Source organism: Opisthocomus hoazin, chromosome 1 (genome assembly GCF_030867145.1).
Source record: "Opisthocomus hoazin isolate bOpiHoa1 chromosome 1, bOpiHoa1.hap1, whole genome shotgun sequence".
NCBI classification, from domain to species: domain Eukaryota; kingdom Metazoa; phylum Chordata; class Aves; order Opisthocomiformes; family Opisthocomidae; genus Opisthocomus; species Opisthocomus hoazin.
Genome location: NC_134414.1, coordinates 102,278,385 through 102,292,039, shown reverse-complemented (window position 1 = coordinate 102,292,039; position 13,655 = coordinate 102,278,385). Strand labels below are relative to the sequence as shown.

Sequence of the window (13,655 nt, the reverse complement as noted above, 5' to 3'; positions counted from 1 at the left end):
CTTAATTCTGTTGCGTTGACCCAAAAGATTCTCAGAGTCTTTTAAATAGCTTATTGTAAGTCTAACAAGTTAAGTCTAAATAGAAGAAATTCTGAGAAGGATATCAGCATAAGAAATGAAAGTGTTTACAACCCGTCTTAATCAGGATATAGTGAAACTGGCATCTGTCTGCAAATCATTTGTCATCACACCGTCACCTCTTCACTTTTTTCCTTTTTTAGTGGCTGGTGAAATGAAAGAGAGAAAGTCATTTGGCATCAACAAAATGTTTTGTTACAACATGTATTTTTTCAACATGTTCACAATACAGAGGAGCTTCTCTTTGGGTATATTGCTTGCAAGTCACAGATGGTGGAGGACGTAAAACTTCATTGGGCATTGCTTCTCTCAGGATCTCTTCACATGTTAGTCAGCACACCAACAAATTATTTTGCAGATTGATCAAATCTGCATTGGTCCTGAGTGCAATGCTAAGCTTAAGTCCTGCTTACAGAGATCCTGATGGTTTCATTTACTTCAGCACACTCAGATTCACACGGTGGCTCTAGAAGGCATTTTTAATTGATGGTAATTGCGTGTCAGCCTGCTAATGAGTCAGATGAGCTCTTGCTTTCCTTCTGCATTCCAATGAATTCATTTGGGTGTGGGAGCTGGGGAAATCTTGTTAAATATAGAGCCCTGGCACTGAGAGACAAATGCAATGCTGCAGAACTGCTGCTATTTCTTAAGAGTTTGGGCTGGGCGAGGGGTGTCCTCGTTATCATTTCATATTCTTTCATAACTTTTTTCCTAAATCAAATAGCAGAACTAGAGAGTGTTCTACATACATTAACATGATTTACTTGCTGCCTTCATTTTCAGCTTCAGAAATACAAACATTCTGTATTTGTGTGTCTCTCTTTCAGACAGATGTCACTACCCATTTTACAGGCACTCGCATTAAAGAGGTTAATCTCGTTAAAAAGTCTATAAAGCACAAAACTTACAGGAAAAACTGGAAAAATGTCTACTCATTAATTACTGAACTGGTTTTGCTGAGATTTTTGCAACAGAGTGCTTCAGTGCAATTTCAATTCTTTTTCTTGGAGTATTAAATACAGCTAATATTAATGGAATAAACAAATATCAGATCTTGAAAAGATTCTCATTGAATATCATCAAGTCATCTTTGACAAAATTGCAACTGCACAGTATATATGTATCTTTACTTTATATGTACTGCTTATCGACAAACACCGCACAATGCACACATATTCATCTCTATATGAAAGCTCTTTAGGAGCTCTCTGGGCAGCCTGGAGCTACTGTCCAAGTTTCTGGACTTTCAGTGTGACACTCACCCAGCTGGAAGGCTGCTTTTGCAAGTGCTATTTGGTGAAAGCATCTTCTATTATGTAGCAGAGAACTTAGTTTGGAGTGGTTTTTGTAGGAAGAAGTTGCAAAGAGCAGAGAGCACTGCAATAACAGAACAGCCACTTAGGAGTGAAGTCTATGTTCTGTACGTCAGAAATGTCTTTATGATGGGAAACCAATAAATTTGATGTGGAAAATATGTCAAAGTCATGTTGTGGTCTTCAGCAGTAAAGCCTGTCTGCAGCATACTTGCAGTCATGACATTATGAAGAACATTTCCAGTTCATTTCAAACAACATGCTCTGGATAAATTGTCAGGATATAAATAAGATTAACCTAATGATTAATACAAGCTATACCAGCTCAGCACAGCTTTTCAGCCTTTGGTAACATTTCAGACAGCTCTGTGATAAGGACCAAATCCTATAGAATTCCTTGCAACTATTAAAAAGGGGCCACAGAAATTTAATTATGGCTGACTTCGGATTATTACTGGTTAAACAGGCTAGATTCCTGGGCTTAATTTTGTTACTCGCTCAGAAAACACTGCAGAAACTAGTATCAGATGCAAATGAAGAAGCCAGGTATGTCTTCAAAAGGAAAAAGAGTTCACGGTGTTCTTCTCCTGAGTTTTTAATTATAATCCCTTCTTCTCCACGGAGTTGCTGCAGTGGCGGGTGATATATAATGGCTTGCCAGTGGCTCTACCAATATTTGCTGACAGCACAGGAGTAGCATGATGTGAGTGTCCCAGGCTTGGGTTCAGGCTGTGTTGGGGACCACCTTCTTCCCACTCTCCTCGAGCTCTTGTTTCTCTGCACTGACTCGTCCCCATCTCTTCTCATTGTTCATGACACTTTGTTTCCACACTCATTGCCTTTGCTTATTCAGTCAGTCCTAGCCTACTGTTCAGGATTTCCAGAACCAGTCTCCTCATTCAGCCCATCCTTTCTCTCTTCTTTTTCCTTCTTCTATTCCCCCTCCCACACACAATCCACTCAAACACACACTTCACACCCATAGTCCCAGGTCCCTCCCTCTGGTTCCTCATCTGACCCACCTCTTTCCTTCCCCCATCATATCTTAGCTTCTTCACCTCTTCACCTGGTCAGACAAGATGTGATCTGTACATCTCCATTGGGCAGTTTTCTTCCTCTGACAGAAAATGGAATTTGGGATTTATGCCCCATAAAATAGTTGTATAAACTATTGCACCTATGACCTGCTAACAAGGGAAAGGGAGGTGGTGCTGCTCTCTGCTACTTGTACCAAAACCACTCACATAATGCCTTAGAAAGGAAACTCAAGAGTTATTTCCCAAAGACAAATAATGAAAAATGCTCATGAGTAAAGGCCATCATTCCTTCTGCCTATGTGTAAATGTCACCTCCACGTTCTCTACTTCTTTGCTTAATCAGTTGCTGTGGTTACTCCACGGCTGGCCAGTTGTTGCCACACCAACAGCTCCTGCCTTGCCTGCAGGGTACAGGGCACCTGCCCGAAAGCCCCATTCACATGAACCAGACTGGAGTGAACACAGTGCACACACGATGGGCTGTACAGCATTTGTTGAGATCAGGCCCTGCACCAATAGAAGTCCTTGAATCTTCTTCTTGATTATCCACTTTTCTCCCCCCATCACTAGCAATAATGTGCCTTTCAATTCCACGTAGCTTTACATTCCCCTGAATGCTTATTATTCGGTTGTATTTTAAGTGCTCTTCCAGTTTTCCCTCTGCATGTGACCACCCACTTCTCCACCTACAGTCTCTATAATGTAATTTCTATCTGCTGCAGCTTATAATGGTTTAAATTATGCTAATTGTATTCAAAGATTAAAGTAAAAATCAGTACGACTATTATTCTGCCCATATACTGTACCAGTGCTGGCAGTTATTCACTTCAGAAATGAACATGGCTAATAAGATAAGAAAATTACACTTGCATACAGTTAGTCAGATTCATATTTAATTAGTGAGAAAAAAATTATTCCCATGTCTTCTTATTGAAGAAAAATTAACTCTTTTGCCTCTGACTACGCTGTCAAAACTCCAGTTCATAACATGCAAAGTGCTCTCCACAACAGCTTGAGATTTGGTTTCCTAAATCACTTAGACTGTTTCAGTAAACATGTTTTCCTTGAAATGCCACGAGCAAACACACCTGCATGGCATCACCATGGACCATTGAGGCCATACCTTAGCAGCACACACAGCAGGCAGCATACTCCCAACAACCTCTCTCACTATAAAGCATGAGATTTCATTCCGCACACATTTCCTGGTCTAATTTTGCTAATGTGTCATGAACAGACTGATCTCTAAAGCACTCTCAAATTTAAGATTAAACTTCTTGAACATTTACTGTGGCAACCAAAAAATGCTTTCAGAATTTAAGATGGCCATGATATGCTGTCAGAAGAGGCCAACACACTCCCACACTTGCTATAAATAACGAACCAGAACACAAGTACAGGCTAGATTTAACTGAATCTCTTCGATCGCTGCAAAGTACACTTTGCTACATGTTGAAGAGACAATGTGTCACAACACGTTTTGCATAAAGTGAAGAATGTATCTATGAGAAACACTTCTGTTTTGGATTTCCCCCCAGCCAGCATCACGGCAGTGACCCTCTCACGAAAAGTGGTCTAAATCTCCATCTGAAGCAAGTGGACACCATTTCACCGCGGCAAACAGAGTCTCGACCATCTGTATATGGGTGGGGTCTGCCATGTGGAGCTTAACTCTGGTTGCAGGCAGATGGACAGAGTGCTCTGAAAGTTTTCGTACTCATCTCATTTCTCTGACAGAAGTTCACAATACATTTGTTTTTTAAACCCTCTAATTAGCTGTTTATAAAGCAGCAGGTGAGGACAGAGAACCAAGTCTGCTGGAAGGGGTTTGATTTCGTTTGCACGTCACCTTTCAGGATATTCAGGGCTGAGGTTTTCAAAAAGCACTCGTCAGCAGCGATGAAACCCCTGCTGCAAAACCAGCATTGTGTCCTGTGAAAGACAGTTCAGGTGCAGACTATTTAATGTCAGGGCACTTCTGGACTTTGTGTGTCCTAGGGCAGGGAAACTTTTGCAATATTGGCTTCTAAAATTCGTTTTTTTTTGCTTTGATCACTAAAATCTGAATGCTCTTGGTTGCACATTGCAACTTTACCCAACTGTGACTCCAGGGGTTAATCCACCCCGAGCGACTCAAACCCAAAGCAGGTTCAGCCACGTCACTGTAAAGTGCCTATTCCATTTAACCTTTTCTTTTAACAGCGTTTTGTGTCCATGTCCACGTGACCTGTGACGTGGTCGCTACCAAAATGCAGGGCAACGGAAAATCAATCATAACTATTACAGATGCTTTCCTGTTACTGGACTTTCATTCCTTATCTTGTTTGTGTTGTGCCTCTCTTTCTGATCCTGCAAAATGTATTTCTTTCTCTAACACTCACTACGTTGATATGCTCACTATACCTTGATGAGCTACAGGCTACATGTCTATACTGCATATTAAACATTGCAATTTTAAGTAACTTAAAAATTAGGTACATTTTTAATATAATTCAGTATATTTATCTCAAAAACAATCTGGAGAAGTCATAGTGTTCTACGCTCCCTTTCCCAGCAGTTTCAAAAGAGTATTTTTAAACACACACACATATATACCTGTATGTTGTTATCCTCCATGTCAACAGGAAGACTCATGGGCGAAATCTGCATTTTATCACCACTGTAAAACCCACAGTGCACTTGCTTAGAACATCAGGAACATCTAATCCCTTAGCACATGCAGAAGACCTTTTTCTGTAACAACAAAATCTGGTGCTCTGCCTGGGATGTTGAATTTCTATCAAGCTAGCACACTTGTGGGGATTTAAGAACCTGATTTATAGTTTTTATCATTCTCCTCAGTGTGTTGAAAGTGTTTCTGAGCATGTGACTGATGAAACCAGCAGGTATTTGGAATGGCCTGAATTTAAGAGATACAGATGTGCTCCAGAATCATACTATTTTTATAATAGCTACAATTAATTATCCTGGACCATTGCAATCATTGCAACGGACAGCGCTTTTGGGAAAAAAGTGTAGTTATGTTTATGCAGCACACCCTAGGATGCATAGTTGGGATAGTGCTTTGGCATGAAATTACTCAGGAAAAGGGGAATCTTCAGCACCTTCATCTGCTTTTTTTGCCACTCTCTTTTCCTCCTGCAGATTCCCATTTCTGTGGATTCCTGGACCGCCAGGACTGCTTGGCACCACTGTGCCTGTCACACTCTGCCACGTCTGTCCTGGGAGTCTGTAGTCCCTAGCAGGGCCTTCTTCTGCCCCCCACCCCGGGCCACGCCAAGTCTTTGCACCTGTCCAAGGCAATACCCTCTGGTACGCCCTCCCAGCTCCCAAGCCCAGTCTCACTCTCTGCTGTTTGCTCACCTTGCCAGGTGCCATGGAGAACATTAGCAGGGCAACCTGTGATCTCAAATAAGACAGAAAGCCAAAAATCTTCTGCTGTTCCTGGTGAGATAGAGCTTGCGAGCACAGAGAGCTTGGCAGAGCAGCACACGGCACGCCAGCAACAGAGTACATCCCAGCCCCATCATGAGTTATTACACTCCAGCATGTGCAAACATTTGGCTCATTAGCAGCCCAATGTAAACTCCTGTCCCATTATAGTCAGCAGCAAAACTCTCCAAATTGCAGTAGGGAATTAGAATTTAATGGAACTACATTAGCACAAGTTACCTTCCCCAGGAATGGTAGTAAAGCAAGCAAGTTTAAAAATAGTTATCTCACAGCGGTGAGATTATTTCTCCTTTCTGACACGATCTGTGTGATGCTGCTCTTCAGGAAAGGAGTTCATTGCTCTCCTAGCTCATCAATAAGTAGCTTTGTATAAATTATTCCTGTTAATGACTATGTCTTCCTGATTTGGAAACCTCAACATGAATTGTTCTGTTAACAGGGTAACAGGTTTTGTGGCAGTAACATCAACTATAGCCTAAATGAGTGTCAGCCCAGTCATTTTTGGGTAAAAAAGTGGGTGGGAAAATGTAGAAGTTTTAGGATCCCAGTCAAGTTTGGTTCCACTATCACAGCGGCATCACCCATGTTCTAACTTGGCTTCACCTACTAGGAGACAGCCCGTCTCTTTACATCCTGGACATTATTTCTAATTTCATCCATTTAAGCTTTCTGGGATCTCTGACACTAGGTCACTCAATAAACCATCTCTGTTGCCTTTAAGGAAAAACACTGAGTTTAAACCCTTGCCTCTGAAGGGGAAGTAAACTTCTGTATCAGAATTAGCAATGATAGGCTGTGGTCCAGATCTGAGTAACACTCAGTTTTACAAGAGATCAAGACTGTGGCTCTGATAATGAAAAAAATGGTTTGTTGCTCTGCAAAACTAAACACCTCAGTAGATCTCAAATGCTTCAAAAAAATGGGCTGTCCCTGGGTTCCTCTCCATCGCAACAACCTCAGTTGGGCACTAGGGATCTCCTTGCGCTCCTCCCACCTTCATTCCGGTCTCTTACACAATGCCGCCCGCAGACCCTCCGTGTGCCTCCTGGGGACCCTCCACATGCACAGCAAGGAAGAGAAGGCTCAGGCTTGGCAGCAGATAGAGCTGAACATTTTTTTCTGCTGAGGAAGCAACAAAACATCACGGAGCGATTTGTTTTTGCCTGAGGTAATGATTGCGGTGTCGCAGGAAAGCAACTGGTGCCAGACAGTTAATCCTCAGACCTTTTGCACACTTGCTTCACACACTCTGAAAATTCAGTTGGTGCAAGCTCCTCATATTGCCATTGCAACCATGAAACCAAATACCCTGAAGTGACTGCTCTGGACTTTACCATCATTTTTCCTGTGATTTGCCTTAACTGTAGTCAGGGTATTGCCAGGTAAATTAAATCCACACTGGTGGATCACTGCTGAATGGCTCAAATTAAAATACACTTCAATATCTTATTTTGTTACCACACCGAAGTATTAATTACCAAGCTCATCTAGAGATGCTCAAATGGAAAGAAACACAGCCACTTGACACACAGACCTAAAGAGATTACTTGCAAGAATTATATAGTTAAATGATACAGAAATCCTGATTACCACTTAGGAAAGGTCTTTTTGGAAAGAGCTGGAAACACAGGGAAACCTACAAATCTTGTGCATTGAAAGCTCAAATCCTAATTATTCTTACTTAATGATATCTCGTAGCATGACTCCATGCAGCTGAGGAAATAAATCCCTCACCTCCTTATGAGTCCAAGAATAGCTCTTTCTGCATACAGCAATTGATGAGAGCCTTGCCCAGATTAACGTGAGTGCTTTCTAGAGCATCTGCTTGGAGGATCTCAACTTTCCAGCATTTGTTATGCTTATCTGAACTTTTGTTTAACTCCTTTGATCTTCTGAGTTTCTCTCTGAAATATTGATTTTGATCAGAGGCCAGAAAGGGTGGAGTTTTCCAACACTTGAGCCATGGCAGCTGGGACTGCAAGGATTAAAGACATCAAGGAAGAGGGTGGCCGCTTCTCTAGAATCAGCACTTTGCCGCTGCTGCTGGGAGATTTTGTAAATGTTCACAGCCATTAGCTAATTACGGACGCTTGAATTGGCTCCCATTTCCTTTCCCTTTCGCAAGGCTGTTCTTAGCCCATTTGCCTCGTCACAGTTTGGATTTCTTGTTAGAAAACATTGATAGTCAGAAAGTTAAGGAAGAAATTACAACCCCCATCAATCCCTGTTGCTGTGTCTTGGAGTTAACTACATAATGCTGCCATGTGAGACAATGTGGGGAGTCCAGGGTATGCTTGTTGGGCTGCGCAGCCAGAGCCCAAGCAGCTGGGAAGCACACCTATGGGCTTAAGGTTCAAGCACAACCTCCATCCCCCCTCCCTCTCCCATGTCTCAGGTTTATTTCAGAGCCTGTCTACCCCAAATAATAAAAATTTGGAAAAAGCCTCCAGCTACATTCCTCCTATGCAGCTTTAGATGACATCCGCAGCAAGGCAAATATACAAATTAATAATAAAAGCGTATCTTGCGTCTCTTGAGACCAGAGGCTTGGTTTTCTTTAGCAGAACTTCAGTTTTCTTTTTTGGATACTGAGAAGAGCTGGATTCAGTTGCAAGTAGCTATTTAGCAGTCGGAGCACAGTGGTGGGTGCTGGGTTCATCCTCAGTGCTCGTCCCACAAACTCGTGCTTCTTCCTCCCGCGGGACTTCCCAGAGGCAGGGCTGTCGTGCAGCGGGACCAGCAGCTCTCCCTTACGTGCCTTGGCTGACATGTGTGTTTTTATCACATCTTCTTCCCAGAAAAAGTCAGAAGCTTGGATTATTTGTTAGGAGAGGCTGTCTTTCTGCAGAGTGTCAGCCAGGCACGCATACGCTGCTGGAAAGGGGACCGTGAGGTGTTGAACTCAGTTCCGTGCCAGGCTGGATCCAGAATATAACTTCACTTCGAACAGGTTTGAAAGAAAGACAGCTCACGGATCTGAGATGGTCTCAGGACATTTGAATAGGAACAGCATGTATCTCCCTTGGTAGGCAGTAAGTAGGTCAACTAGTATTGTCAGAAAAATAAGCATTTGGGGGTAGCAGTCTTCTTCAGGTGTACGGTATCACTTTCAGTGATGCAACTGGGCAAAATTTGGAGATTTAGCAGCTCTTCCAGTCTAGGAAACATGTGGCTTCAGTCATGGTTAATCATATTAACTACGCTGGTCAAACTTCTCCCTTGCTTGAGGCTAAGACAGGTCTGGAAATCAAGAAATACTATTCTGTTTCTGATAAGGTTTGCCTTTCAATTGTGTTTTCTTCACCTGAGATACACAAAGCACTCATTAAACATCAAACAGATGAGCTTGGCAAGGTCTTTTTGAAATAGATGAATACCACTCATATTGTTATACTGGAAGCTGAGGCATGGGGAAGCTATATGGACTGACTACTGTCATATATTAGTAGAATCAAGAGATCCGTATTTCTCATTATCGTTATTTAACAGCAAGTTCTTCTTTAATATTTCATCCATAGGCTTATCCGGTTTCAGTGAGCAGCTTGTGTGGCTCTCACTGAGCTAGCTTTAAACTAAATAGCTCAGAAGCAAGGCAGCTGTATTGGTTTTGAAGCTGGGTTTCTGCCCTTTCTCAAATATCCAACACAGAGACGATGGGTTTTCCAGTGGTTGCTGATTTTGCAGTTTTCCAGGTATCTTATTTAAAGTCTCTGTGAGTTGCAGACTACATATCTCAGAGCTTCTTATTTACCCACAGCATCTCCAACTGAGACGCAGCAGTTCTTTTTCAGGAATTAGTCATATTTTGCATTCATCCCAGTAGATTCGAAAGGGAACTCAAAGCAAAAAGAAACTTTCTCGCTACAAGAGAGTTTCAGTTCAGAGGAGAAACCCCACGGCTGGCTGGCTAGCAGTCCTTCACAACATCTAAATTTCTCAGCTGTCATTCTCTATTTCCAACAGCAACAATGAAGACACAGGTGAGAGTGGCATGCCTTTACCACTTCATCCTCCCAAGTTATGATTTTACCTAAGATTTTCAGACCTGGATCTCAAACACTGTAGAAACCAAAAAATACCAAGCCCATGTGAGCTCAGTATGCCACTTCTTTTTATCCACAACTTCTGTTCAATTCATTTTCCCCAGCACACTTCACACTAGCTTTCTTCAGCCTCCCACGGACCTTTCTAGGGTCCCTTCTTGCCTCCTTCCCCTCTGTGAGCATGGGGTCACAAAACCTGGTGAAACAGCAGTGACCAGTGGCAAGCAGTACATGTTGTCAGCAGAGGACAAGCCACCAGGCTAATGCTGACAGCAGCTGGCAGGCAGCTGTGGTGCCCAAGTTTTAGAAAGCCCATGTCCTGCTCCCCATCTGCACCCTCTCTACAGACCCCAGCCATTTCACTCCTGTTGAATTCTTGCACTTTCGGTTTCTACTAGTCCTTCACTTTTCAGCGCAGCGTGTGGAGGAGGGAGGAAAGCAGCTGCATGGCCCATGGGATTTGTGCACAGGGTAGAGGTCCCAAAAGCTTCAAAGCATGGAGTTGCGTCAGTGCATGGGAGCACAGAAGGAAAGCAGTGTTTGTTCTCCACTCTTGTCCATGCCTACAAGTGGAGGACCATCTACACAGTAAGCTGCTGAGGCCCTAAGGGAGGAGTCCTATATGGTCAATGAGCTTGCTCAAAAGGGCGACCAGTCAGGGCTTTAGCATTTTGAGAGAGGAAAAGAAGCACAGCACTGACCCGAGGCAAATGGATCTGACTGTGGAGTGAAGGCCAGGCTCAAGATGTATCATGCATAGGTAACCTGCCCCTTGCCAGAGAACCTGGGACTTAGCGCAGGGCAGTGTCCATCTCTGGGACTCTGCAGTGGCATGGAGCATGGTGGCCTGCCAGGCCTCCCCTTCAGCGTGCCTTGCTGCGGGTGGATAATGTATCGGGATAGGTATGTCACTGCCAGGATCCGTGGGGAATCCCAAGCCTAAAAACCCCACGAAAGTATTTTATATCCCCACCTACCACAATACTGTAGGCTATAAATTTTGCATGTGGACACTGTGTTCTTCCAGAGCGTGTAGGCGGCTGTCAGCTTCCTAATCCTGGATTTACTGGCAGCAATGAGAGGAGAGAGGAGGCTCTTGTCAGGGACCAAGAGGACAAGCCTCTTCTCAGCACTTCGGAGGACTCTCCTGATGGTGGTTAGATGCACCGGAGTCCCCATAGGCTCCCACGAATGTCACCCTTCCCAAACCTGAAGATGATCCACCTCTGCAAGCAACCGCCTTATGTTTCCAGTACAACCTGGCCCTCGGTTTCCCTCCCTTTCTCATACCCACGTACTGAATGGTAATTCAGCAGCAGTACCCTCACGGCCATGGCAGAACAATCAGCCCAAGCTTTATCTCCTTGCAGGGAGATGAGTTCCCAGTGCAGCATCTGACCCCTGAAACAGAAAAGGAATGCTTTGGGAGAAATGGCAGTGATGGGCTAAGGCTGTGCTCTACCTGGGGCCGAGATACATCAGGGGCCAGCAAGTGGAAAGCCCAAATAAGGGCCTCCAAAGACCCCGACTTAATTTCCAGGACTCCTCTGGTCCCCAGAAACCCTCATTTTCCAGTACTGAACAGTAATAGAGACGGCAAAACCATGAGCTGGAATTGCCCGCATTTTCCTCTCTGGACAGTTGAAAGGTATGGGGGGATTTTGCTGGAGCAGGACAGCAGACCCAAGGCGAGTCTGTGGCTCTGTTTGATGTCAGAGACACGCATCCACACCTCCACACTCTTCCTTCCTGCAGCACAGAAAGAGATCTTAGCTCTCACCTGTAGCACCTCCTTTCTGCTGTGGCAGGAGTCCAAAACACCATGGAAAGCCAGTAGGTCACGATTGTGGTCACAGGTTGGTTCCAGGTCCTGGCTCTCCATATCACAGCTATTGGTGCCAGGCTACGATTTATTACTGAGCAAATGAGAGTTTCCTCACTGTCTTCCATGGACTTTAGCATTGCTTTCAGAAACAAGAGGATTGTTTGTCTGTTCGTACCTACGAAAAGAAAAAGTGCCTTGTTCTGGAGTGCTCTTCTATAAAAGCCAGGCAAGAAAATATTTCAGAAGAAAAGGAAAAGTAAGGAAACCCAGAACTGTTTCCCTACATTACTCACATGCACTCTGCTACCTAAAGACAGTCGAGCTCAATTCAAGTGTCTCACATTGTGCAAACATGTGAGCATCTGGCAGAAGCGCATAACTTACACGTCGCTGGTGTGAGTGAGTGGAACTCTTGCATCCAGCAAAGAACAACAAGTATTATGGCATATAAATAAGTGACAGCTTTGGAAATGAATTCATTTAAAAAGAGGCTGTCAACTTGAAACCTCGCCACTTTGCAAAAAAAAAGAATTTCAAAACATTTTCAGGTTGATATCTTCCCTGAATTTTCCCCATCACTCTTAGCATCTCAATTCTGTATCATTTAAACTTGCTCCTTCTTGTTCTGTTGGGAAGAATACACACACACAAAAAATCTATGGAGGAAAACCAATCATCTCTGCAGATTTACATGATAAGACAAAACAAGGAATGTGTCATGACTGAGGAAAAAACTAACAAGAGAAATCAACATGAATATAGCTGGTCAAATAATTGGTTCAAGAACCCGAGAGGGCCGAGAGGGAAGGCAGGAGAGGATGTTGGATGACTTTAGCCTTGTAAAACAACTCTATAACATATTTGCAGTAAAACTGAGCCTCATCTGCTTACCAGGACAAGCAATCCCAATCCTGCAAGCTCTGCACAGACCCTTGAACCAATGCAGAGTTGCACTATTGTAATGTAATTTTTTTTTTTTTTTTTTTTTTTTTTGGTTACCTACTGTCCCTGGAAACATTCCAGGCCAGGTTGAACGGGGCTCTCAGCAACCTGGTCTGGTTGGAGATGTCACTGCTCACTGCAGGGCGGTTGGGCTAGATGGCCTCTAAAGGCCCCTTCCAACCCAAAGCACTCTATGATTCCATGACTAACGGTGCAGTTTATAGCCACCTTCGGCATGCTGTGCCTTGCTGCAGGAGAGCGGGTTTTCACTGCGCTGTCTGCAGCAGCACCGATTCCAGGCACAAGGGCCTCCGAAGGCTTTTTTTTGCATTTCCCACTTTGGCTTCACCCAGCGCTAAAAAAAAATGAGTCTGTTTAAGCATAACTCACAGTTCTCTCTCTTTCAGATCATCTGTAAAATGTTAATGCGAAGTGTTCCCGTTTAAAGATCCCTTTGCACCGCGAGAGCCGCGTGAGGCAGTCTCCACGGGCAGGAGCGTGCCCGGAGGAACCCAGCGTGGAAGGAGCAGGAGGAAGAAGGAACCTTCGCAACCGGCACAGCGAAGCCCTCCCAGCGCAAGGGAGCCCGGGGCCTCGATGGGCGACGCTGCCCACCCCGGCGCCGGGGAGCCGCTCGGTTCGGTTCTGAGAACCAGGCGGGACGTGACTCACGCGGCTTCGCTCGCGGGGAAGGAGGACCATCTGCTAGTCATGAGCAGATGACAAACTCACTGCATTGCGTCTTGTCGCTACTTCCAAATTTGTAAGTAAACACATTCTGTAACCCCTCTCAGAATATCCGAGAGCTTCGATAATGGAAAAGTTTAAATTTATGTAACGCACGGGGGAAGAAGGGGGGACGTTTCATTCTGAATGGGGTTCGACAGCACCCGCGCTGAGCGCGCTGCCGGCCCTCGTAAAGCTCCCGCCGGCGCAGCGCGGCCTTCGCTCCCGCGGCCCCCGC

The 13,655-nt window shown here is 44.3% G+C and overlaps 1 long non-coding RNA gene across 1 annotated transcript in view; it reads right to left on the bottom strand.

Moving 5' to 3' along the window:
• LOC142364153 (uncharacterized) overlaps window positions 1–13,370 on the bottom strand; it is a 32,466-nt gene extending 19,096 nt beyond the window's left edge. The window contains exons 1-2 of the long non-coding RNA XR_012766205.1: window positions 13,082–13,370; window positions 11,705–11,924 (exon numbers count right to left, since the gene is read on the bottom strand). This is a non-coding gene — a long non-coding RNA (uncharacterized LOC142364153). The remainder of the gene's footprint in view (window positions 1–11,704; window positions 11,925–13,081) is intronic.
• Window positions 13,371–13,655: the final 285 nt, after the last annotated feature.